Source organism: Zea mays, chromosome 6, assembly GCF_902167145.1.
Source record: "Zea mays cultivar B73 chromosome 6, Zm-B73-REFERENCE-NAM-5.0, whole genome shotgun sequence".
In the NCBI taxonomy this organism is placed as follows: Eukaryota; Viridiplantae; Streptophyta; class Magnoliopsida; order Poales; family Poaceae; genus Zea; species Zea mays.
The window spans coordinates 78,942,876-78,970,565 of NC_050101.1; positions in this window are offsets into that span (position 1 = coordinate 78,942,876).

Below are 27,690 nucleotides of genomic sequence, written 5' to 3' on the forward strand. Positions count from 1 at the left end.
GTTCTGAGTTGTTCTAGTCATTTTTGTGAGAGCGTGTTCTCATGATCTTTATTGTTGTGTTGTGTGGCTACGTTTTGCTCCTGTGTGAACTCTCCTTTCTCTTTTGATGTCACATTGAAGTTGTAACTTATTCTTTTGTGTGCTGCTGCAAGAGACTCCAACTTATGGAGATTCCTTGCGTGGGGATTGTTATTGATATAAGGAAGGTCATGGAACTCAAGTATATCATTGGATCACTTGAGAGGTATTGAGTGCAACCCTTGTCCATTGGGACACCACAATGTGGAGTAGGCAAGCATTTAAGGCTTCACCGAACCATGGGAAAAATCATGTGTCTTGTGTGCTTTTCTTTTGGCGATTGATCCTTCCTCTCTAAGTTCTTCTATTCACCTGCAATATTGCTCAAAGTCTATTTCATATCTTGTTAGAGCAATCAAGTGAAGAGAAATTCTCTACTTTTTCTCACTCTCTTGGATCTGAGTTTGCACTAACTTTTAATTTGAGATCCAAGTTTGTGTTTAAGTTGTGTTTTATAGGCATCACATATTCATCCCCTCTAGGTGACTCTCAGCCAAAGCATAATATGGAGATGAGTAACTTGAAGTTATAAGATTCAGCAAACTCACATACCTCTTTAGATACAAAAGAAGTAAAGTCTAGGGAATACCGAATCTATGAATAATATATTTAGTTATAAACTCAATTACCTCCTTGTGTGTCATATATTTAAAGGCAACAACTTCGGTCCATTTGGTGAAGTAGTTTGTGGCGACTAACACAAACTGATGCCCCTTCAACGATAATGGATGGATTTCGCCTACAAAATCTAGATATTTATCCTCTAAAAGGCCAAGGCTTAATGATAGGATGTAGTTCAGTAGCAGGAACCATTTGTATATTGTCAAATTTTGGGCACACTTGACATCCCTTATAGTACTTACAATCGACAATCAATTTAGTCCAATAAAACTCAACCCTTCTAAATAACCACATCATTTTTGGAGCCGATTGATTAGTACCATAAATACCTTCATACACTTCGGACATAGCTAACATAGCAGCATTAGGGCCCAAGCATTTAAGCATGATATCACTAGGAGTTCGACGATAAAGTTCATTATCAATGAGAATATATTTCGTCGAATACCCCTATTTGTTCTACCATTTGGATCATGTAAATCTGTCATCAGAGGTGTCCTCTAATCAACAATATCAACCATACTATCAATCGGATCAGCTAAAGCCATCATCTTGATGGTTCTATCAATGTCGCATGGTCCAGTCATCAGGGTCGGACAGTCCGGTACATGCACTCTCGACATACTAACAACCCTGAACACCAGATTTTCATAATTATAAATGTTCCTTTATTTATCAGGGTCGGGCCAGATTTTAAAGTACCATCCAAACATTGACACTCTCCTGAAACATGTTGGACTACTATGGTCTGTAATAATGTTACATACCCTTATTATTATTTGAGCATTGTGCAATGATGTAACATTTATGTAGTTGTTGTGTACGTGATTTTGATCCTAGCACATATATGGTCCACAATCAGTTTGCCTTCTGAAATCGGGTGTGATACTATCTGAGGTCTCACCCAAAATGTCTGGTTGTGGTTAGCGGTGTTGAACTATGAGAGCACCTAGAGGGGGGGTGAATAGGTGATCCTGTAAAATTCAACACTAATAGCCATAAAACTTTGGTTATGAAGGTTAGAACGGTTAAGTGGCTTGAAACGAGCTCTTGTGAACACAGACAATCAAAGAGAAAACAATCACAAGAGACACACAATTTTATCCCGTGGTTCAGCCAAGTAACACTTGCCTACTTCCACGTTGTGGCATCCCAATGGACGAGGGTTGCACTCAACCCCTTTCAAGTGATCCAATGATTAACTTGAATACCACGACTTTTCTTGCTTTTCTATTTTTCTCGTTTGCGAGGAATCTCCACAAGTTGGAGTCTCTCGCCCTTACAACAAAGATCACAATGAAAACACAAGAGTAAGGTTGGGAGCAACACACACAAATTCGCAGCACACACACGCACACAAGCCAAGACTTGAGCTCAAGATGAAGCACAAAGAGTTCACAACTAGAACAGAGCTCAAATCACTAACACGATCGATCAAGTGCGCGGAGATGGAGTGTGGGAGTCTTAGAATGCTTAGTGAATCCTTGGGTGACTCCTCCAAGTGCCTAGGGGTCCCTTTTATAGCCCCAAGGAAGCTAGGAGTCGTTGGAGGCCAACAAGGAAGGTTATCCTTGCCTTCTGTCGGGTGGCGCACCGGACAGTCCGGTGCACCACCGGACATCCACTGTTCTTGTCCGGTGCGCGATCTCCTTTCTATTCTGGCGTAGACGACCGTTGCAGATTCATGGTAGTGGTGCACCAGACACTGTATGTTGCACACCGGACAGTCCGGTGCCCCCTGCCGACCGTTGGCGCGGGCCACGCGTCGCCCGTGGATTGCGCGACCAACCGTTGTGCTGGCGGCCGTTGGCTCACCGAACAGTCCGGTGCACCACCGCATAGTCCGGTGAATTATAGCCGTAAGCCGCCAAACTTTCCCGAGAGCGGCCAGTTCACCGGAGTCCAGCCTGGGGCACCGGACACTGTCCGGTGTGCCAGGCTGAGCAGAGATTTGGCTGCATCGAGCCAAGTCTTTTGGTTCTTTTCTTTTCTCTGTTTCTAGCACTCAAACAACATATGTTAGTACTCAAAACAATGTACTAAGTCTAGAAACGTACCTTGTTACATGATTTTCATCTTTTGCTTGTTTGGCACATAATGTTTCACTCACTTTGTGTTGGACACTTAATCACCAAAACATTATAGAAATGGCCCAAGGGCACATTTCCCTTTCAATCTCCCCCTTTTTGGTGATTTATGCCAACACATCAAAAAGCAATGCAAAACATGCAACATCGATTCAAATTGAAGACCAAATTGTTTTTGACTCTAATTTGGCATATTTGGATCATTCTTTGCCACCATTTGGTTTGTTTTTGCAAATCAAATTCATTTTCCTATCTCTAAGTCAAACACACTTATTTAGGCACAAAGAGAGATATTCCAATGGAAAAATTGATCAAGTGCCAAAAACTCCTCCTTTTCCCATAATCATAAATTCTTCCCCACAAGAGACAAAATTTTGCAGCAAGAGTATTTTGGTCAAATCAAGGTTCTAACTCTACTATTTTCAAAATTCTCAAGTGGTAGCGGATCCATTTGCTTTGGCCTTAATTTATCCCCCTTTGGCATTAAGCACCAAAACAGGATCATTTTTGGCCCTTTAACCCCATTGCCTCACCAAAATGTCAATTAAGAGCAAAAAGGCAATAAGATCATAAGAATGAACTTGGAGATGAGTACACTAATACCGAAGTGCAGTGGAAGTCTTTGCATGGTCCAAGTTCACCTTTCCCTTTCAATTCACCTTTGAGACTTCATTAAATATACTCAAACACAGAGGTTAGTCTCAAAGGGTCAAGTTGTAGCACTTCTCCCCCTAAATATGTGCATCATTCACACATGGACTTGTGAGGTCCGGGGATCCCTTGCACAACTTGAGCACCATAAATAGGCAACAAAATGCATAAATGTATAAGTAACATGATCAAAGGCATAAAACACATGTATGCTATAGATCAATCCAAGTTACGCGAATCTAAGACATTTAGCTCACTACGCAGCCTGCAAAATGTTTTCTCATCTAAAGGCTTGGTAAAGATATCGGCTAACTGGTTCTCAGTGCTAATATGGAAAACCTCGATATCTCCCTTTTGCTGGTGGTCTCTCAGAAAGTGATGTTGGATGTCTATGTGCTTAGTGCGGCTGTGTTCAATAGGATTATCCGCCATGCAGATTGCACTCTCATTGTCACATAGGTGTGGGACTTTGCTCAGATTGTAGCCAAAGTCCCAGAGGGTTTGCGCGCAACACTGTCCTGCAGCAACATACTCGGCCTCAGCGGTGGATAGGGCAACAGAGGTTTGTTTCTTTGAACTCCAAGACACCAGGGACCTTCCTAGGAATTGGCACGTCTCTGATGTACTCTTCCTATCAACCTTGCATCCAGCATAATCGGAGTCTGAATATCCAATTAAGTCAAAGGTTGACCCCCTTTGGATACCAAATACCGAAGCAAGGCGTAGAAACTAAATATCATAGAATACGCTTAACGGCCACAAGGTGACATTCCCTTGGGTCGGATTGAAATCGAGCACACATGCATACGCTAAGCATAATATCCAGTCTACTAGCACATAAATAAAGTAATGACCCTATCATAGACTGGTATGCCTTTTGATCAACGGACTTACCTCCTTTATTGAGATCGACATGTCCGTCGATTCCCATAGGTGTCTTTGCGGGCTTGGCGTCCTTCATCCCAAACCGCTTGAGAAGGTCTTGAGTGTACTTCGTTTGTGAGATGAAGGTGCCGTCCTTGAGTTGCTTCACTTGGAACCCAAGGATGTAGTTCAACTCGCCCATCATAGACATCTCAAATTTCTGAGTCAACACCCTGCTAAACTCCTCACAAGACTTTTGATTAGTAGAACCAAATATTATGTCATCGACATAAATTTGGCACACAAAAAGGTCACCATTACAAGTCTTAGTGAAAAGAGTAGGATCGGCTTTCCCAACCTTGAAAGAATTAGCAATTAAGAAATCTCTAAGGCATTCATACCATGCTCTTGGGGCTTGCTTAAGTCCATAGAGCGCCTTAGAGAGCTTACACACGTGGTCGGGGTACCTGTCATCCTCAAAGCCAGGGGGTTGTTCCACATACACCTCCTCCTTGATTGGCCCGTTGAGGAAAGTGCTCTTCACATCCATTTGAAACAACCTTTTGCCACAAGTCGAGCCTTGTTTCTTGTCACCACCCCGTGCTCGTCTTGCTTGTTGCGGAACACCCACTTGGTTCCCACAACATTTTGCTTTGGACGTGGCACCAGGCTCCAAACTTCGTTCCTCTTGAAGTTGTTGAGCTCTTCCTGCATTACCAACACCTAGTCCGGATCTTGCAAGGCCTCTTCTACCCTGAAAGGCTCAATAGAAGAGACAAACGAGTAATGCTCACAAAAATTAGCTAATCTTGAGCGAATAGTTACTCCCTTGCTTATGTCACCCAGAATCTGATCGACGGGGTGATTTCTTTGAATCGTCGCTCGGACTTGAGTTGGAGGGGCCGGTGGTGCTTCTTCCTCCATAGCTTGTTCTTCTTGTGCTCCCCCTTGATCACACGCCTCTTCTTGATGAACCTATCCATCATCTTGAGTTGGGGGATGCACCATCATTGATGAAGAAGGTTGATCTTGCTCTTGTTGTTCCTGTGGTCTCACATCTCCAATCACCATGGTGCGTATTGCGGCCGTCGGAACATCATCTTCATCTATATCATCAAGATCAACTTGCTCCCTTGTAGAGCCATTAGTCTCATCAAATACAACGTTGCTAGAGACTTCAACCAAACCCAATGATTTGTTGAAGACTCTATACGCCTTTGTATTTGAGTCATACCCTAGTAAAAACCCTTCTACAGCTTTGGGAGCAAATTTGGAATGTCTACCTTTCTTCACCAAAATGTAGCATTTGCTCCCAAATACACGAAAGTAAGAAACATTGGGTTTGTTACCGGTTAGGAGTTCGTAGGAGGTCTTCTTGAGGAGACGATGTAGATAGAGCCGGTTTATGGTGTGGCAAGTTGTGTTCACAGCTTCCAACCAAAACCGCTCGGGCGTCTTGAACTCTCCAAGCATCTTCCTCGCCATGTCGATGAGTGTCCTGTTCTTCCTCTCTACCACACCATTTTGATGTGGTGTGTAGGGAGCGGAGAACTCATGCTTGACACCTTCCTCCTCAAGATACTCCTGAACTTGTAAGTTCTTGAACTCGGACCCGTTGTCGCTCCTTATCTTTTTCACCTTGAGCTCAAATTCGTTTTGAGCCCTCTTTAGAAAGCGCTTTAGGGTCCCTTGGGTTTTTGATTTATCCTGCAGAAAGAATACCCAAGTGAAGCGGGAAAAGTCATCTACAATTACAAGACCATACTTACTTCCCCGATGTTAAGGTAGGCGACGGGTCCGAAGAGGTCCATGTGAAGAAGCTCCAGTGGTCTTGATGTTGTCATCACATTCTTGCTGTGCTGAGTGCTTCCCACATGTTTCCCTGCTTGACAAGCTGCACAAGGTCTATCTTTTTGAAGCAGACATTGGTTAGTCCTAACACATGTTCTCCCTTTAGAAGTTTATGAAGGTTCTTCATCCCAACATGTGCTAGACGGTGATGCCATAGCCAGCCCATGCTAGTCTTAGCTATTAAGCATGCATCTAGATCGGCCTTCTCTTTCGAAAAATCAACTAAGTAGAGTTTGTCGTCTAATACACCCTTAAATGCTAATGAACCATCACTCCTTCTAAAGACAGAAACATCTATATTTGTAAACAAACAATTGTAGCCCATGTGGCACAATTGACTTACAAACAGGAGGTTGTAACCAAGCGACTCTACTAGAAACACATTTGAAATGGAGTGCTCGTTGGTGATGGCTATCTTGCCCAAGCCTTTGACCTTGCCTTGGTTCCCATCTCCAAAGATAATCATATCCTGGGAGTCCTTGTTCTTGACGTAGGAGGTGAACATCTTCTTCTCCCCCATCATGTGGTTTGTGCATCCGCTATCGATAATCCAGCTTGAGCCCCCGGATGCATAAACCTGCAAGACAATTTACGCTTGGGTTTTAGGTACCCAACTCTTATTGGGTCCTACAAGGTTAGTTACAATAGCCTTTGGAACCCAAATACAAGTCTTATCTCCCTTGCATTTGGATCCCAATTTCCTAGCAACTACTTTTTCATTCTTACAACAAATTGCAAAAGAAGTATTGCAGGCATGGTAAATTGTAGAAGGTTCATTACATACTTTCCTAGGCACATGATGCACAACATGATTTCTCCTAGGTTTACTTCTACCATGCACAAAAGTAGAGCTAGAAGCAAACATAGCATGTGAATTAAAGACATCATGATCATAACTCCTATGAGCATTTCTAGAAAATTTTATATCATTATAAATGAAAGCATGATTCCTTTAAGCACTATTAGCCATAGGGGCCTTCCCTTTCTCCTTGTTGAGAACGGAAGCCTTTTGGCTTGTTAAGTTCTTGGTTTCCTTTCGAAAACCAAGTCCATCCTTAATAGAGGGGTGTCTACCAATAGTGTAGGCATCCCTAGCAAATTTTAGCTTATCGAAATCAACCTTGCAAGTCTTAAGTTGAGCATTAAGACTTGCCACCTCATCATTTAATTTAGTAATAGACATAAGGTGTTCATTACAAGCATCAACATCAAAATCTTTACATCTATTACAAATACTAACATGCTCTACACATGAACTAGATTTATTTGCTTCCTCTAGCTTAGCATTTAAATCATCATTTAAACTCTTTAAACTAGATACAGTTTCATGGTAAGCAGATATTTCAGAAGACATCACTTCATTTCTCTTAAGTTCTAAGGCAAGAGACTTTTGAACACTAACAAATTTGTCATGTTCCTCATACAAAATGTCCTCTTGCCTTTCTAGCAGTCTATCTTTTTCATTTAAAGCATCAATCAACTCATTAATCTTTTCTACTTTAGCTCTATCTAATCCTTTGAACAAGCTACTGTAATCTACTTCATCATCACTAGAATCCTCATCACTAGAAGTAGAGTACTTGGGGGAATCTTGAACACTCACCTTCTTTTCCTTGGCCATGAGGCAGGTGTGGCGTTCGTTGGGGAAGAGCGAAGATTTGTTGAAGGCCGAGGCTGTCAATCCTTCATCGTCGGAGTTGGATGAAGAGCAGCTGAATCCCATTCTTTGCCAAAGTGAGCCTCGCCTTTCGCCTTCCAGTAGCTTTTCTTCTTCTCCTTCTTCCCATGTCTTTCTTCCCCCTGGTCATTTTCATTATCGGGACATTGAGCAATAAAATGACCAGTCTTACCACATTTGAAGCAGGAGCGCTTCCCCTTGTCTTATTCTTGTTGGGGTACTCCTTGCGTCCTTTTAGTGCGGTCTTGAAACGCTTGATGATAAGCGCCATCTCATCTTCATTGAGGCCCGCAGCCTCCACTTGTGCCACCTTGCTTGGTAGCGTCTCCCGGCTGCTGGTTGCTTTGAGGGCAACGGTTTGAGGCTCGTGGACGGGGAGTGGACCGTTTAGAGCGTCGTCCACATATCGAGCCTCCTTCACCATCATGCACCCACTCACAAACTTTCCAAGAATCTCCTCGGGCGTCATCTTGGTGTACTTGGGATTCTCACGAATAAGGTTAACAAGATGGGGGTCAATTACCGTGAATGACCTTAGCATAAGTCGGACGACGTCGTGGTCCGTCCATCTTGTGCTTCCATAGCTCCTAATCTTGTTGACCAGGGTCTTGAGCCTGTTGTATGTTTGTGTTGGCTCCTCTCCCCTGATCATCGCGAACCTTCCCAACTCGCCTTCCACCAACTCCATTTTGGTGATCATGGTGGCGTCGTTTCCCTCATGTGATATCTTGAGGGTATCCCAAATTTGCTTGGCGTTGTCCAAGCTGCTCACCTTGTTGTATTCATCCCTGCACAAGGAGGCTAGCAAAACAGTAGTAGCTTGTGCATTCTTATGAATTTGCTCATTAATAAACACAGGGTTATCCGTACTATCGAAATGCATTCCATTTTCCACTATCTCCCAAATACCAGGATGGAGAGAAAACAAGTGACTACGCATTTTGTGACTACAAAAAGAGTAGTCTTCTCCATCAAAGTGTGGAGGTTTACCGAGTGGAATTCAAAGCAAATGAGCATTGGAATTGAACGGAATACGAGAATAATCAAAAGAATAGTTTTGATTAACCGATTTCTTTTTAGACGAGTCATCATCGTCGTCGTCTCTTGGTGAAGAAGAGGAGGCGTCACTGTCGTAGTAAATGATCTTCTTGATCCGCCTCTTCTTCTTCCCGTCCCTCTTCTTGTGGCTCGATCCTGAGTCAGTGGGCTTGTCGTCCCTTGGCTCGTTGAAGAGGGACTCCTTCTCCTTGTCGCTGACCACCATCCCCTTTCCCTTAGGATCCATCTCTTCGGGCGATTAGTCCCTTAAATGAAGAGAACGACTCTGATACCAATTGAGAGCACCTAGAGGGGGGTGAATAGGTGATCCTGTAAAATTCAACACTAATAGCCACAAAACTTTGGTTATGAAGGTTAGAACGGTTAAGTGGCTTGAAACGAGCTCTTGTGAACACAGACAATCAAAGAGAAAACAATCACAAGAGACACACGATTTTATCCCGTGGTTCAGCCAAGTAACACTTGCCTACTTCCACGTTGTGGCATCCCAATGGACGAGGGTTGCACTCAACCCCTTTCAAGTGATCCAATGATCAACTTTAATACCACGGCTTTTCTTGCTTTTCTCTTTTTCCCGTTTGCGAGGAATCTCCACAAGTTGGAGTCTCTCGCCCTTACAACAAAGGTCACAATGAAAACACAAGAGTAAGGTTGGGAGCAACACACACAAATTCGCAGCACACACACGCACACAAGCCAAGACTTGAGCTCAAGATGAAGCACAAAGAGTTCATAACTAGAACGGAGCTCAAATCACTAACACGATCGATCAAGTGCGTGGAGATGGAGTGTGGGAGTCTTAGAATGCTTGGGTGACTCCTCCATGCGCCTAGGGGTCCCTTTTATAGCCCCAAGGCAGTTAGGAGCCGTTGGAGGCCAACAAGGAAGGCTATCCTTGCCTTCTGCCGGGTGGCGCACCGGACAGTCCAGTGCACCACCGGACATCCACTATTCATGTCCGGTGCGCTATCTCCTTCCTATTTTGGCGCAGATGACCATTGCAGATTCGTGGCTGTGGCGCACTAGACACTGTCCAGTGCACACCGGATAGTCCGGAGACCCCTGCCGACCGTTGGTGCGGGCCACGCATCGCCCGCGGATTGCGCGGCCGACCGTTGCGCTGGCGGCCGTTGGCTCACCGGACAGTCTGGTGCACCACCAGACAGTCTGGTGAATTATAGTCGTACGCCGCCAAACTTTCTCGAGAGCGGCCAGTTCACCGGAGTCTGAGCAGAGATTTGGCTGCACCGAGCCAAGTCTTTTGGTTCTTTTCTTTTCTCTGTTTCTAGCACTCATACAACATATGTTAGTACTCAAAACAATGTACTAAGTCTAGAAACGTACCTTGTTACATGATTTTCATCTTTTGCTTGTTTGGCACATAATATTTCACTCACTTTGTGTTGGACACTTAATCACCAAAACATTATAGAAATGGCCCAAGGGCACATTTCCCTTTCAAACTGTTACAAGGGGAAGGCAGTGGCAGTGGTTAACCCAGATATGAGTTAATCGACATACCATATAATGGTTGGGATTGAGGACACCCATTTTTGCCAATGTGCTTAGTGAGGCTGCTCAAACTATGACCTCGTGAGATGGAAAACTAGGAACAACAAATTTGTCATACGTATGTGTGAGTTTTTTAAATGACTTATCTATGTACGATTTCAATATATCTCCCTGTTGATCTATATAATGCTTAATAGATTGAACATCATTAGAGTTATTTACATGGTTGTCGTGAAGCAAAGGTACGAGGGAAGTGAGCTTGATATCACCTTGCTTGGTGATCTTATGGTGTCGATCCTCTGTGAAGTGTGACAAAAACTTCTCCTTCGCCTCTGTCACACTCGGTTTTAGAAGGCAAACCGAATGCAAACCATGTACGTGCCAGGATCAGAAACTCATGTACACAATGATTACATAGTTGGACATCATCACACATTGCTCGAAATAATAGCGGAAATAGTACTTTATTACATCAAGATGTCCAAGACATCCATAGGGTCATTGACTTAAGTAATAATCATAATCAAAGTGTGAATACGAAACATAGTACGATAAGGCCTTCATAGGCAGCTGACTGGGGGTTTGCCACTAAACACAACTAGAACTCACCGAAGTTCTGAAACTCCTGAAAGTCCTCCATGTTGACTTCATTTTCTCCTGAGCACTGATGGCAATGGGGACAACTTGGGGTTGGGTGGTTTTTAAAGCAAGGGTGAGTACACATCAACGTACTCAACAAATGTCCTGTTTGGCTAAAGTGGGCTAGATGAATGTGGAGTTATGGTTAAAGCAGTTGCTTTTAGTTGGTCAGGTATTTATTACTAGTAGAAAGCCAAGTTTTAGTAATAAACCCAAGTTATTACCCAAGTGGCACTCCCTCCAAGAGGAAATACCAAAATACCATAAAGATAATCATCATCATTAATCATCATCATAAAAGTAAACTAGAGTAACTCTAACCAATAGAGCTCCCAAGGCTACTTATAACCATGAGCACGACTGATATACCAGTTTCTAACACTCTGCAGAGGTTGCACACTCTACCCACGAGCCGTGATTCCCTTTCTGCCCGAGGAGCGCTACTCCCCATTGACCACTACCTAGGTGGCCTGGCAGGGTATCACTACGTAGCCTTTACAAAGATTCCCCTGGTGTATAGTTGCTCGTTAGGTTTCACCAAATGAACCTCGACACCCACCCTTAGTAGAGCAAGCACTATGCCTCGACCCCCATTGATGCCACAACGGCAAAGCCAACTACACCCCCAAGTTCATCCAATTAATCAGCTAAGGGCGTCCCATACCACCCTCATGGTTGTACTGTTTTCCCGGGTGGTCATCCAATGAACAGGTCCTTACGGAGAGGTACTCGGGAAACAACCCGAGTCCCCTAAATATCACGTGTTCATCATCATAATCAAGATAGCATCATCGTATCATAAATGTTCTCATCATGTTCATTGATTAAAGTAAAGGAATAGCATGAAGCTAACCATAGTAATCTGAAAGGTAATCAAGGACAAGGTAAATATAAAGCTAGTCAATCCTTAGGTTGATCATGGTATGTGGGACAATGAATTATAAGGTAAATAGCACATAATGGGTCAGAGGACATGTTGGGGGCCTTTGTCTTCCGAAGGTCCTCAAAAACATGATTTAACAATGTTTCCAGAGTTGTAATACATGAACAGGTACCTTCGGACTCGGATCAGAACCACAGTGGGAGAAGCACGAACAATACGAAGATTGATGCAGCGCCGAAGCTACGTGCAAGGGAGCTTCAGCATCACAGCAGGAAAGGGAACCGACTTAAAGGGGGAAAAGGCTATTTAGACCTCGATGAATTACCTCATAGTCATTAGCAAATGTAAAGGGCATGAATATAATTTCACATGGGCTGTGTCCCATGCCTATAAATAGATGAACAGTACCCCCGTACTGTTCACGCTGACTTGGCATTTGCTTTTGCGTCACGCTCGTACCTTTGCTATCTATCAAGTCGAAGGTACCAAATGTAATTCAATATTGTCCTTATGTTGATTTTGCGTTTATATGATAAGAAATACATGTATGATAATATTGTTGTTCACATTGTTTCTTATGCTTTACATGCTTCATTCGTTGTTAATAATCACATCTTTATGTATGAAGAATTGATGAAGGTATGCCCTTCATGCCCTCCGTCCAAAGATCATTATAACCTTAGGGAAATAATGCTTCGGAGGACGAAGGGCGTTAACATTTAATATTTTATGTTGCCTTGTTCTTGATTCATAGCATTTGAGAACAAGTCCCCAACATTGGCGCCCACCTCCGGTGAATCCTTTTCGACCACCTTCGGCAAGCACTGACCTTCGTCATGCCACCGAAGAAAGCTTCAGCGATAGGGATTGCCGCTCTGCAGCCACTAGACCCAAACCAGGAGACCCTTTCTCTTCGAGAGGCCTGAAGCCAGAAGAGGAAGGCCACTAGTCCAACACTCCAGGAGGAGGAGTTGGACCAAGAAATCAGAAACATGGAGATGCTTCATCAACAAGTACAAAGGAAGAAGGATAAGATGGCCCGACTAGCTGATCTTCAAAGGCAGATTGATGAAGCCACTGAAGAAGTACGTCATCTTGCCCAAGACGAACAAGAGCGAAGGCCCCAACATAGGGAGCTTCACCAAGAAGGCTTCTTCAACGAGGATGGATGGTATGGTGATTTTAATCATGACACCTTTACTTTTGACGATGCTTCTCCCTTGGCAGCAGAACTGCAGGCTATCCCATGGCCTCCATCATACAAGCCACCTCAGCTCCCCATGTATGATGGACATTCAGATCTGAAGCAGTTTTTGATGAGTTATGAAGCAACTATATCTTCATACGGAGGCAATGCAGCTATCATGGCCAAGTCCTTCGTCATGGCAGTTAAGAATGTGGCCCAAACGTGGTATTCTTCTCTTCAGCCAGGAACTATTACTTCATGGCAGAAGCTCAAGGATATGCTGGTGACAAGTTTCCAGGGCTTTCAGATGAAGCCAGTCACAGCTCAGGCTCTCTTTCAATGCACGCAAGATCATGAGGAGTATCTCCAAGCATACGTCCGAAGGTTCTTGCGCCTGAGAGCACAAGCGCCTACAGTGCCCAATGAAATTGTCATTGAGGCCATGATTAAGGGGCTTCGTCCAGGACCTACTGCCCAGTATTTTGCTAGAAAGCCTCCATAGACTTTGGAGAAGCTACTTCAAAAGATGGATGAATACATTCGTGCTGACAATGACTTTCGCCAAAAAAAGGGAGGAAGCCTACAAGTTCTCTGAGATGACCAGGGGCTTCGGAGGAAGAATCCACCCAAGGCATGTCAGGTCAAGTCACTCCACCCAGAGTGACAACAGAGGAAGTCAACAACAGAGGCCACAGTATTCCTCGCAAGCTTCGGGGCAGCAACAAAGCTCTTTCCGGCCGCCAACTCCAAGAGGCAGAGGCGCCAGGAGCTTCGGAGGAAGGTTTGGGGATCAGCCTAGAAAAATTTATTGCTTATTCTGTGGTGAGGACAAGGGCCATACTACAAGGATGTGCCATGTCACCATTCAGAAACAAAAGGAAATAGCAGAAGCCACAGCTCAGCAGAACTAGCCGAAGCAGGTCATGCATACTACTTCGTATCACTCACCCTACATACCAGAGTATGTGGGTAACCATCCTGCAGCGTCTGTTGCTTCGGCTAGTCAGACACAGGCATCTTGGCCACAACCCCCACCTCCGCCACCACTACAACCTGTATATTCACGAGGCCAGCAGCCATAAGGGAGCCAACAGACCCATCAGCAGCAAGATTTCAGGGAGGAGTCCGAAGCTCGCAAAGTCAACAGTACTGTGCCAGAATCGAAGCATATCTATTGAGAGATATCCTACTCCTGAAACAGTTTTTACATTCATTGTCATTTTATTTTTTTAATAAGGAACAATTATTGAAAACCTAGTTCTCTTGTCATTTTCAATTTCTTGTAATAGCTTCGTTCTTGCCATAGTGAAATATATCTTCTCCACAGACTCACGAAGTCCAAAAAGTCGTTGAAGCACAAAAGTCATTCCTAAGGGAACGCGGGGCTAAAAATCACATTACAAGTATCACCGAAGCTACAAAAAGTCGTTCTAAGGAACGCATCGTAAGTTTGTCAAGGATACAAAAAGTCGTTCCTAAGGGAGCGCAGTGTAAGTTTTCTGCTCAAAAGTCGTTCCAAAGGGAATGCAGAGCCAAATACCGACGAAATATAAGGCGAAGCGCGAAAAGTCAACGCGAATACCGACGAAATAGAAGGCGAAGAAGTTAAAAATACGTTCCTAAGGGAATGCAGAACTTACAGCGAAAAGTCAGCGCTGATACACCGAAAAATAAGCGGTGAAGCCGAAAAATAAGCGGCAAAGAGATTGTGTATTCCACTATGGGGGTGTGAGTGTGTGTCTTCGGCATAAATATCATTTTGCATAACATAACATCATCACATCATTTTGCATAACATAACATCATACATCATATTGCATCAATGGCACAAGAAGGGGATACAATGTTGACCTTCGAAGAATGCTTCGAAAAAGTAAAATTGTGCTAAGGCACAAAATAAGTTTTGAAGAAATACAGCTTCATCAGCTCTGATGTGGAGGAAAAAATCTATTGTTGACGAAGCATTAATGTTTTTGTGACGATTGGAGGATTTTTTACGAAGCATAAAAGCTCTTCTTTACGAAGCATGAAAAGAAGGGAAGGTGTTTTTTCGCCGAAGGCTCAAAAACGGTATGTACATAAAAGTTTCATGCATCGCAAAGACATGAATTACAAAACCATTCATATATTACATTCAAAACCTATGAGCACCAAATATTACAAGCATAGTCCAGCAAATGTTACATTAATATTCTAGTAATGTTTTTACAAATAGCTATTCTTCTTCCTTCAGGACTTTTTCTGCAGCTTCGGTTAGTAATTTGGTGACAACTTCGTCTACAATAGCTTTGGCCATATTAATAATTTCTATTGCCTTCTTTGTCTCTGGGTCGGCCAGTGTGTCGAATGGCTCTGGGGGAGGAGATAGTTCAGCTGCAGTAGAAGATATAAATTAGTTCGAAATCACAAAAATAAACAACAAAGTTAAAAGCCATTAAGTAATACATATTCGTCTTTCAAGTTCCGCAGCTTTTCAGCTGCTTTTGTTGCTTCTCGAGCATCATGAATGTCTTTCTCGCTTTTTTCATTATTTCATGGGCCATCCCTCGGCCGCCATTTTCCCAGATATCAGTAAAAAAATTTCCGCCTATTAAGCTTGCTTCGGCCGAGGGGTTTTTCGTATCGTCAATAGAGAAAGCAGCTTCGGCCTGGGCCAAAGTTTTAACATGTTCGCACCCTGCTTTCTCCAAAATAGCTGCAACTCCCCTCACACCAGAGAACGCGCAGACGTCCCCGCGGTCGCTCAAAATTTCTTCAAAAGCTTCGGCTTCGCTGCTGATCCACTCAATTATGCCCTCAGGATCGCCTCTTATGAAGTTGTCTTCGCTCAAGTATGCGCCCATGTTGGCGAAGCTAGTTTTTATCTTTTTGACGCGTTCTACAGATTTTTCAAAACATCTTTCTTTTGATGAGCGAAGCTCTGCAACTTTTTTTTCAAAATAATTTTTCCAGTACTCACTGGCATCCCAGTCAGCTTCGGCAATAGCGCATTTCAATTTGGCTTCGGCCAGTTGTTTTTTAAGGTTTTCAATATCATTCCTTTGGATTTCAGATTGAGCCTTGAAGTTAGCTTCATCCCCCTTTACTTTGTCAACCAATGTAAGTAGAATGTTGTCTTTTTCCAAAGCTTCGTTCCTCAGCTTGATAACCTCTATTCGAAGGTTATTGAGAGCAATAGTGCAACTCTCGTCTTCGTCATTCTTTTGCGCCCTTAAGGCGTTGCTAAGTATTAAACCCTATATGAAAAGAATGAATGGGTTAATATAAGAACAAAAGAGTAATTCAAAATTCATAAACTTCCAAATACACAATTTTTGTACCTTCAGACTGTTATATGCAAGGCTATCCGCAAGATCGTCCTTCGTCATGGCGCAGAGGCCAGCTTCAAGCTTCGGGAACCCCATACTTCTGGCCATCTCCCGGCAGACAGATAATTCTTTGTTGTCTGGGAGGCAATACAAGAAGTCATCTTCATCTATGCCATTAAACACTAAGGCCCCTTTCGGGTACTTCAGTTCTCGGGCATAGTGTTTAGCTACAAAAATTTCTTCTTCAGATAATCTTTTTCCCGAAGTGTGTCGAATAATATAATCAAGGACTTCGGAAGGTGCTTCGGGAGTAGGAGCGGCAGCTTTTTCAGGCAAAATCTGTTCTATAGCTTCTTCCGCTGCCTTTTCTCCAGTTTCCGAGGATTTCTCCTTGGCGGGCTCTGAAGGCCCAGCTTCGGCATCATCCTGGCTCAGTGTAGCTTCGGCTTCGGTCAGCTTTGTCTCGATTTCAATCTGCGTTTTCGAAGCCTTGGCAATTTTCCCTGGAGTAGAGCTTGAAGCTTTTATCGTCTCCAGCACATCTAGTACACTAGCCATCCTTTTTCTCTTAGGGGTCGCTGCTAGACCTTTTTGTGTTTTCGGCACCTCCACTCCTGCCGAAGGGCTTAGAACTTCTAATGTTTTCGTCCCTTCGATTCTCGGTTCTTCAATTTTGTCAGTCTTCGGCATTGCAGCCGGCTCTTCAGTCCTCTACGTAGGAGCAGGTCCTTTGGCTTCAATAGCTGAAGACGTCTCACCGCCAAATTCAGGCACTATGGCCGGTTCAATGTAGCACGGTCGGTGAGTAAGGACATTCAAATTTTTCCTCTTCGGTGCGGGCTCGCTTGAAGCAGCCGAAGCAGTAGCCTTTCCAGAAGTTGCACCCTTTCTTTTCTGTCCCCGCGGCGGGTAGCGATAGTCAGGGTACACAAATCCAATAGCATCAAAAACCCTATTTAGTCTTTTCTTTTTTCGGCTCCCGAAGGCCGCAGATAGTGCATTATCTTCAGACTTGGAGTATGCTCCAAGTAGTTCATCACTAGTATTTTCAACACATTTCAGCCAGTCATCATCTGGTTCGATAAACTGGTCTCCAAACCTGAAGGTGTATTTCAATCGAACTAAACCACCTTCGCTAGGGTTAGTGATTGTCTCTTTTGGCATTTCCCAGCTATCTATAAGTGGCCATATCCTGTAGGCTACATGTTCTTGAACTAAGTCTCTTGTCCCAATAAAAGAGCAAACTGTGCTGAAGGCCCTTCGGCATGCTTCAACTGCCTCATCAATATCTACCTTCGGCTTTCGGAGACCGAAGCGGGACCAGATGGGTCGCATGATGATTTCTTTAATGTCTTCTCTCACCTTCAAATCATTTTTTACGTAAAACCACTCTTCCATCCAGGCCCCGGGCCACCTCTTCCGAAACGTCGGCACTGGGTAGCTTGCGCCAGAGCGAGCAACGAAGCTATAACACCCAAAATTATTATGATATTGTTCTTTGCCCCAGGGCTTCGTCTCGTACAAAAGTTTGTGCATGCTGCAAAAACATGGCTCTAGACCTTGACTCCTCACAGCCCAGACGAAGATCCCCATTCTAATAATTGCTTTGGGAGTAATCTGGTGAAGGAAAATCTGGTATGTCTTTAAAACTTCAACCACAAATCTGCTCAACGAGAACCGAAGTCCAGCTTTGAAGAAGCTTCGATAGATCACAACTTCGTTCTCTTCGGGAGCAGGAACGGCTCTGTCTGAGTCAGCCCTCATAATAGACATATCTCGAAAGTACCTTCCTCTCATATTATCAAGATGACTCTATTTTGATAGTTGATTTCCCGAAGACTGCATGACTTGGTCGCCAAGGACGATCTTCAGAGTCTTCGCCTCCACTCTCCACATCATAGCTGTCGCTATCATCAGTATCTTCAGACAAGCCTTCTAATATCTCTTTAGTTATCTTCTCTGTGTTTATTTTTGCAATTGACTCAATAAATCCAGCAGTCTTCTCCTCAAGGAGCTTCTCCTCCTCGCTCAGCTTCGTCTCAACAGCAACTTTTTTGTCTTGAGACATCTTTTCTTCGGAAATGGCGAAAATGTGTCCTTAGAACCGAAGCTTAGAAAGTCTAAGAAACTAAGCAAGTGTTGGTAAGCAAGAGCTAAGAAATTGAGCAAAACAAAGTAGGTGGCAAGTAACGTACCAAATGTGCTCGGGGTGAGTTCTTATTTATACACCCAGTGCGCTCCAAGTTGGAGGGCCCCGTCTGTCATTGACTGTTGCTATTCTAGCAAAGGGAAGGTGTTTTTTCGGACCTTCGGCTTAGGGCCTTCGTCCATATCGCAATCTGAATTTGTTATTCTAACAAATTAACCTTGCGAGGGGCTACTGTTGGGGGCCTTCGTCTTCCGAAGGTCCTCAAAAACATGATTTAACAATGTTTCCGGAGTTGTAATACATGAACAGGTACCTTCGGACTCGGATCAGAACCACAGTGGGAGAAGCACGAACAATACGAAGATTGATGCAGCGCCGAAGCTACACGCAAGGGAGCTTTGGCATGACAGCAGGAAAGGGAACCGACTTAAAGGGGAAATGGCTATTTAGACCTCGATGAATTACCTTATAGTCATTAGCAAATGTAAAGGGCATAAATGTAATTTCACATGGGCTGTGTCCCATGCCTATAAATAGATGAACAGTACCCCCGTAGTGTTCACGTTGACTTGGCATTTGCTTTTGCGTCATGCTCGTACCTTTGCTATCTATCAAGTCGAAGGTACCAAATGTAATTCAATATTGTCTTTATGTTGATTTTGCGTTTATATGATAAGAAATACATGTATGATAATATTGTTGTTGACATTGTTTCTTATGCTTTACATGCTTCATTCATTGTTAATAATCACATCTTTATGTATGAAGAATTGATGAAGGTATTCCCTTCATGCCCTCCGTCTGAAGATCATTATAACCTTAGGGAAATAATGCTTCGGAGGACGAAGGGCGTTAACATTTAATATTTTATGTTTCCTTGTTCTTGATTCATAGCATTTGAGAACAAGTCCCCAACAGGACACTTGCCTTCACCAAATTGCTGCTTAGGGAAGTCTCCTGCAACACACTTGAAAACCTCGGACTGCTCGATTTCTACGCAAAGCAATCATTCATTTAACACATTTGTGAAAATGACAAAGGAACAATACACCAAACATATGCAACAAAGTGAACACAAGTTCAATAGAAAAGTATAAACACAAAAGTGAATTCTAGGTTCTAGAACTGATTAATATACCCAGTGGTCTGTTGTTCTCTAATTAATGCCTATCTCAGTAGGTTACATTACCAAACTACGCCTACCTTAATGAATTATTTACCTAATTAAAGTTATTCCAGGGATGGGATCATATATTACATGGGATTAATCTCACAAAGTTAATCCATTTAACTATTCATTAGTGTTTCCGTTTTATTCTCCTTTTAATAAATAATCCATCACTTTAAAATAACCAATTGTCTAGTCATAAAATTAATACCTACAAATAGAGAAAGATTATAATTTAAATAGACAGGGAATAATTTTATGAACATTTTGCAATTTGAACCACTCAATTTGGAGTTCATGTGCAAAAGATATGAAATAAACAAGTTTTAGAATTCAAAAATACTAAATTAAACCTATTTCTGTGATTAAAACAAAGACCAGGGGCTTCTCTGCAAGAAACCAGGGGCCTGAGCACAAGAAATAGGACCGTGGGTTCTATTTCTAGGAAAAAGGGGGTCACTTTTACAAAACAACCAGCCGAAGGGGTATCGTGCGCCCTCGGTCGTTGGATCTCGGATCAACGACCGAGATTAGATCTGAGCGCGAGCGAGTGCTTGGGGGCGCGGGCGAGCGCTGACAAGCTGGCCAGGGAGGGTAGTGGCTCGGGGGCGAGGTGTCACACCCGGTTTTGGAAGGCAAACCGAATGCGAAGCATGTACATGCCAGGATCAGAAACTCACGCACACAACGATTACATAGTTGGACATCATCACACATTGCTCAAAGTAAATAGCGAAAAAGATACTTTATTACATCAAGATGTCCAAGACATCCACAGAGTCATTAACATAACATAGTCATAAACGTGATCAAAGTGCGGAATACGAAACATAGAGATATGGTCTTCATAGGCAGCTGACTGGGGGTTTGCCACTAACACAACTTGAACTCGTCATAGTCCTGTAACTCCTCAAGTCCTCTATGTTGCCTGCATCTCCTCCTGAGCACTTATTACAGTGGGGACAACCTAGGGTGGGGTGGTTTTTAAAGCAAGGGTGAGTACACATCAACGTATTCAGCAAATGTCCCGTTTGGCTAAATTGGACTAGCTGTATGTGGAGTTAAGGTTAAAGTGGTTGCTTTTAGTTGGTCAAGTATTTATTACTAGTAGTAAGCCAAGTTTTAGTAATAAACCTAGTTATTACCCAAAAGTACTCCATCCAAAAGGAAATATCAGAAACCACAGTTATAATCATCATCCGTAACCATCAGCATAAATTATCCAGAGTTATTCTAATCAAAGAGGATCCCAAGGCTGCTCTTAACCGTGAGCACGACTTATATACCAGCTTCTAACACTCTACAGAGGTTGCACACTTTACCCACGAGTCGTGATTCCCGTTCTGCCTGGGGATCATGACTCCCCATTGATCACTTCCAAGGTGACCTAGCAGGGTCTCACTATGTAGCTTTTACAAAGATTCCCTAGAGGTCATAGCGACCCTTTAGGTTTCTCTAGTTTGATAAACACAGTACTTCTCCCCATAGAAAGGGTGACTAACAAAACCAAAATCGGAAGAACCTTGGCAACCAGCTTCGGCAGAGCAAGTATTGTGCTCGAACCCCATTGACGGCCCTACGGCGAAGCCAACTACACCTCAAGTTCCTCTAATTAATCAGCTAAGGGCGTCCTTTTTCACCCTCATGGTTGTACTATTATCCTGGGCCCACTCAACGAACAGGTCCTTACGGAGAGGTACTCAGGAAACAAGTTGAGTCCCCTAAAGTATCACAAGATCTTCATCAAGATAACATAATCATATCATAGATATTCGCATCATGTTCATTGATTAAAGTATAGCAATAGCATAAAGCTAACTATAATAACCCAAAAAGGTAAACAAGGACAAGGTAAATACAGACTAGTCAATCCTTAGGTTTCAATAAAGTAATGCGGGACACTGAATTATAAAGTAAGTGGGACATAATGGGTCAGATGACACTTGCCTTCACCAGGTTGTTGCTCAGGAAGATCTTCAGCAACACACTCAAGAACCATGGGCTGCTCGTTATCTAAACAAAGCGATCATGCATTCAATACATTTGGATAAAGACAAAGAAACAATACACCAAACATGTACAATCAAGTGAACACAAGCTCGAAAGAACAATATAAACACAAGAGGTAAACTTAGGTTCTAGGGTGGACTAATACACCTAGAGGTTCGTGATTCTCTAAGTACTGCCTATCTCGTGGATCACATAACTTAAATTCATTTATCTTAATGAGTTACTAAAATCATACCAAGGATGGGTTCATATGATATTAAACTCACAAAGTTAATCATCTAATTACCATTAGGGTTTTACCTTTTTAATAAATGAACCATTACTCTACATGCACCCATAGCCTAGGCATAAAATTACTACATGCAGACAACGAATGATTATAATTTAAACAAATAGAGAATAATTTTATGAACATTTTTCAATTTGAATCACTCAATTTGGAGTTCATATGCAAAAGAGATGAATAAACAAGTTTTGAAATTCAAAATACAAAACTAGGTCTAATTTTGCGATTAACTAAAAGGTTAGGGGCTTTTCTACAAAATCACAGGGGCCTACGCATGAAAACCAGGGACGGCAGATTGATTCCCAGAAAGCCGAAGATTTTTTTAACAAAACTACCATGTGAAGGGGTATCGGCTGATCTCGATCGCGCGATCACAGATCAACGGCCAGGTTTAGATCTGAGCGAGCGAGCACGCGCTCGTGGGTGCGAGTGCGGGCTTACAAGAGGGCCAGGGAAGTCAGCGACCTAGGGACAATGCGGACTGACCGGCTGGGCCCAGCTGCAGGGTGCGGTTGAGGGGCGGATCCGAGCGGCCGGATCCCAATCGGATAGTTAGGATTAGATTTAGTTATATAAAGCATGATCGTAAGATCTAGGATAGACGTATGAGATCAGACGACCAATCCTGGTCGGCTCTCCCTGGCTACCAGCGGCAACCTCGCCCGACTCCACGAAAAAACCTCGCCAGAGGCGCGAGCGTGGCCACGCCGGGGGTCCTGGGGCGCTGGGAAGGGCATGGGAAAGTTCGGGATGACACGGTGGACGCGGTCGTGGGCACGACACCAGTGCAAAGGCACTAGAGGGTGGAGGTCTGTGGCCTAGTGGAATAGTGGCGGCACATCCTTGCTCCGACGAGCAATTGCGCACGCACAGCGACAGGGAATGGGAAATCAGAGGCATGGGGAGCTTGGTTACCTTGAGAGAGGGCTCTGAGGCGCTTGAACGACGGCAGGGACACGACGAAGCCTCAGGTCGACGACGGCGGCCTTCGGCTGCACGATGGAGGTCCGGTGAGTGCGAGCAGTGAAAGACAGAGGGGGAAGGGGCAAACCGAGGGGTGTCCCAAGTTGCTGGCATCAAGGCGGAGATCACCGAGGCAACGGACACGACAGGGACTCGACGGTGGCCGCGAAACAGGTCTAAAACCATGGTGTACAACGATGAAGCTCCCTGGGTGCGCGCGCGGTGCGAGGCGAGTGTGGGGGTGCTGCGAGTGCGCGAATGCGGGAGGAGGAGAGCGAGTGGGGTACTGGGCAGCTAGAAAAGGTGGGCGCAGCCTCGGCGTGTGTCGTGGGCGTGGAGTCCACAGCGACGTGTGGGCGGTTCGAGAGGGATGGATCTGACATGCGGGATCCATGGTCTAGCAAGAGAGGGTGAGCGAACGGGCAGCCAGAGCTGACGCGCGAGGCCCACAGGACAGAGAGAGAGCGGGCGCGTGCGCGGGGGAAACCTGCGCCGATAATTCGGCCCCACCAGGCAGTGTGAGGGAGAGAGGGAGAGAGAGCGGACCCAGGCCATCGCTGACAGGTGGGACCCACCTATCAGGCGGAGCGGGCGCGCACGCTGCCTGGCTAGGCTGGGCTGGGCTAGCTGGGCCAAAATTTGTTTTCCTTTTTCCAAGGATTTTCTAATTGCTTTTCTTTTTATTTTCTCTATGGATCTCAAATCAAATTCAAACCAAATTCAAATTCAAACAATTTCAAACAATTGCATCAAACAAAAGAATAATTTGGCTCAGCATGATGCAACATTTCAGGACTCACATTGGTTTTGATATAATAAATAAATAGTTAACCTCTCACCTAATTGACATAACCCTAATAAAAAGGAGAGAAAAGAAATCTAGAGAGAGAGAAACAAGAGGTAACGCCTGAATTTAGTAGGCATTAGAGGAGAAATTTTATACCCCCAAATTCAGGGTATTACAAACCTATTCCCCTTAAAAAGAATCTCGCCCTCGAGATTCAGGGTTGGCTAGCAAAGAGTTCGAGATATTTGACTTTCAGATCATCTTCTCTTTCCCAGGTTGCTTCATCCTGTGAGTGATGATCCCACTTGACTTTGCACATCCTGATGGTGCTTCTTTGAGTGACTCGGTCTGCTGTCTCTAGAATCTGGGTTGGCTTCTCGATGTAAGTCAAATCTTCGTAAACTTTGAGGTGCTTGGTTGGCAATTGCTCTTCTCGCACTCCCAAACACTTCTTCAGCTGAGACACATGGAACACATCATGCACAGCTGACAGACTTTCCGGTAGGCTAAGTTGATATGCCACTTCTCCATGTCTTGCTTGAATCTGGTACAGTCTGATATATTGTGGTGCTAGATTTCTCTTGACTCCGAACCTTTTTATTCCTCTGATGGGTGACACTTTCAGATAAACATAATCTCCCACTTCAAAACTCAGATCTCTTCTTGTGTCAGCATAGCTTCACTGTCTGGACTGTGCTGTCTTCAGATTCTCTCGAACCATTCTGTATTCTCTTCGGCTTCAAGCAAAATGACTGGACCGAACACCTGCCTTTCATTGGGTTGGTACCAATGCAATGGAGTTTGACAATTTCTCCCATAGAGTGCTTGGAATGGTGACATGTTCAAACTGACCTGATAACTGTTGTTGTAGGAGAATTCTGCATAAGGTAGCTTTTTGTCCCAACCTAACTTGTCTTGCAAAGCACAAGCCCTCAACATGTCTTCAAGGATCTAGTTGGTTCTCTCAGTTTGACCATCTGTCTACGGGTGATAAGCTGAACTTCAAGTCTGTACCCAAAGCTTCATGCAATTGCTGCCAGAAATGAAAGGTGAATTGGGTTCCTCGGTCAGACACTATCTTCTTAGGAACACCATGCAGACATACAATCTTGGACATGTATAGCTCTGCCAACACTGCAGTATTATAGGTGGTCTTGACTGGTATGAAATGGGCCGCCTTTGTCAAGCAGTTCACTACTACCCAGATGGAGTCATAACCGGCTCGAGTGCGAGGAAAACCAACTATAAAGACCATCCCAATCTCATCCCATTTCCACTGAGGAATCTGCAACGGCTACAACAAACCTGTGGGCCTCTGATGCTTTGCTTTGATTCTCTGACAACTATCACATATGGCAACATACTCTGCTATCTCCCTTTTCATACCGTACCAACAGAATCTTTTCTTCAGGTCTTGGTACATGTTCTCGCTGCCAGGGTGTATGGAATAAGTTGTCTCATGAGCCTCCATGAGAATCAGCTCCCGAATTGATTTGATGTTGGGAACACACAACATATCTTTGAACTATACCACGCCTTCTGCGTCTTCACGGAAATCTTTGCCTTTCCCATCTATGATCAGCTGCCGAATCTCGTTGATCTTCTCATCATCTTTCTTCCCATCCTTGATCTCTCGCTCTAAGGTGGGTTGTGGCTCCACTGTCACTCCTTGGGTGTTGTTTAGAAATCCGAGACTCAGCCTGTCAAATTCCTTGGCTAACTCATACGACATCGGATGAGCGACTATCATGTTGACTTAACTTTTTCTATTCAAAGCATCAGCAACCACATTTGCTTTGCCTGGGTGATAATGTATCTTCAGCTCATAGTCTTTGATTAATTCCAGTCATCTTGCTATCCACCCTGTATACATAATAGTAAATAGCACCCGCAGCCCAGGGTTTGAATAAATCAGGTAATTAATATAGAAAATAGTTTTTAGTATAAAAGCAATTCCAGAAACTTGTTTAATTCATATTTAATTCATTTTAACTCCAAATTGACCCATTCTAGTTGCAATAAATTCATATTAATATTATTAATCCTCTAGTAACTCCATTTTGTTATGAATTATAGGTAGGAATTATGCACTTAATTTCTTTTGTACCCCACTCCTAAATCTTTAGAAAATCATAACTTTATAATCGTAACTCCAAATTTAGTGGTTCTCAAACCTACGATCTCATTACGAAGCGTAGAATATTATTATTCAGTTTGTGCTTATGTTTGGTGTGATGTTAATTTTCCTATAACATGTTTGTTTGTATTGCTATGCAAAGCAGTGAGGTCCCGAGAATCTGAAGGTCATCCTGGTACCTAGAATCTCGAGTCCCAGGCAAGTTGTGCCCTTGATCACTCCTTTTTACCTAATAATGTTCGTTGTTAATCACTGTGACATGCTCAGGTTAATTTGATGGGACCTAATAGGTTTCCATAGCATTGTTTATCCCTCACCTTGCAGACATATGAATTATTGTGTAGTTTTGCTATTGCTCTACCTGGTTTTGGGAAACTAATGTTTCATTATGATGATGTTCCAATTATATTGTTGTTTACTTATTGTTAATGATAAGATCATATTGTTAATTGGAACATGAAGAACCACCCGGGAAAACAGTGCTACCACAAGGGTGGTATGGGACACCCTTGGCTGACTAATTAGGAAAGCTAGTGGATGACTACCTTACTCGAAAGGGGCAAGGGAAGTAGGGGAGTGGTCAGTCTAGGGAGGTCCTTGGGTTGATTTTGTTGCAATCGCGGTCAGGCAATGGATCCCTGCATTGGAGCTTCCTAGAAACTGTAGTGGGTTTTCTGAAGCGAGTGGAACTTTGTAAAGGCGTCGTAGTGTTACCCTGCCTCGCTACCTTGGTAGAGGTGTATGGGATTCAAGACCCCTTGGCAGATGGGTAAGATGACTTGTGGGTAAAGATATGCAACCTCTGCAGAGTGTAAAACTGGTATATCAGCCGTTCTCACGGTCATGAGCGGCTCAGACACTCACATGAGTAATTTATGAAACTAAACTCAATTTGTCATATGCATTGCATCGCGGGTGTTGTTATCAATTTTGAAATATTACTTATTTGGCTTGGTATCTACTTACACTTAGTAACTGCTAATAAAATTTTGACCAACTTTAAAAGCAAGGCTCAGCTTTAGCCATCCTCTTTGGTAAGCCTTACACTTCACATGAACTCCCACCTTTGGTGAGTTCATGCACATTATTCCCCACAACTTGTTGGGCGATGTACGTATGTGAGCTCACCCTTGCTGTTTCACACCCCCCACAGGTCAAGAACAGGTACCACAGGATGAGGCGCATGAAGAATGCTACGATGAGTTCGTGAGTGGTCTAGGCCGTCGTCTCCCAGTCAACTTTGGGTTGCTAGATCGTTGTCTTCATATGATATAATTATTTATTTACTTTGTACAGAACTTTAATTATATAGTAAAGATGTGACATTCATTTTTGTACCATGAGTCATCATATGTGTAAGACTTGGTCCTAGCACAAGTGGTGATTATGTTCGCGGCTGGGTCTTGGTGGCCCCGAAACCCGAGTGTGACAGAAGTGGTATCAGAGCAATGTTGACTGTAGGACAAAACTTGGATAGAACTGGACAACCATTACTTACTTACCTTTACTGCTCTGATTCTTTCTAAACTTTTCTTAATCTTTTCTCATCTACTGCTGCTTTACTCTAATTACTCTTACCTTTTCTCTCTAAAGACAAAAGTGGATTTCACACTTTGAAATCATGTACCTAAAGTGACTTTTAGGAATAGGAGACCTAATCTTAGGAACAAAAAACAAACTATTTTTGTAGGTATCTATGCACTTGAATGTTTGTTCTTATGATACTTGCCTGATTTGGATCTGTGACTGAGTGTGATGAGAGTAATGTCCACA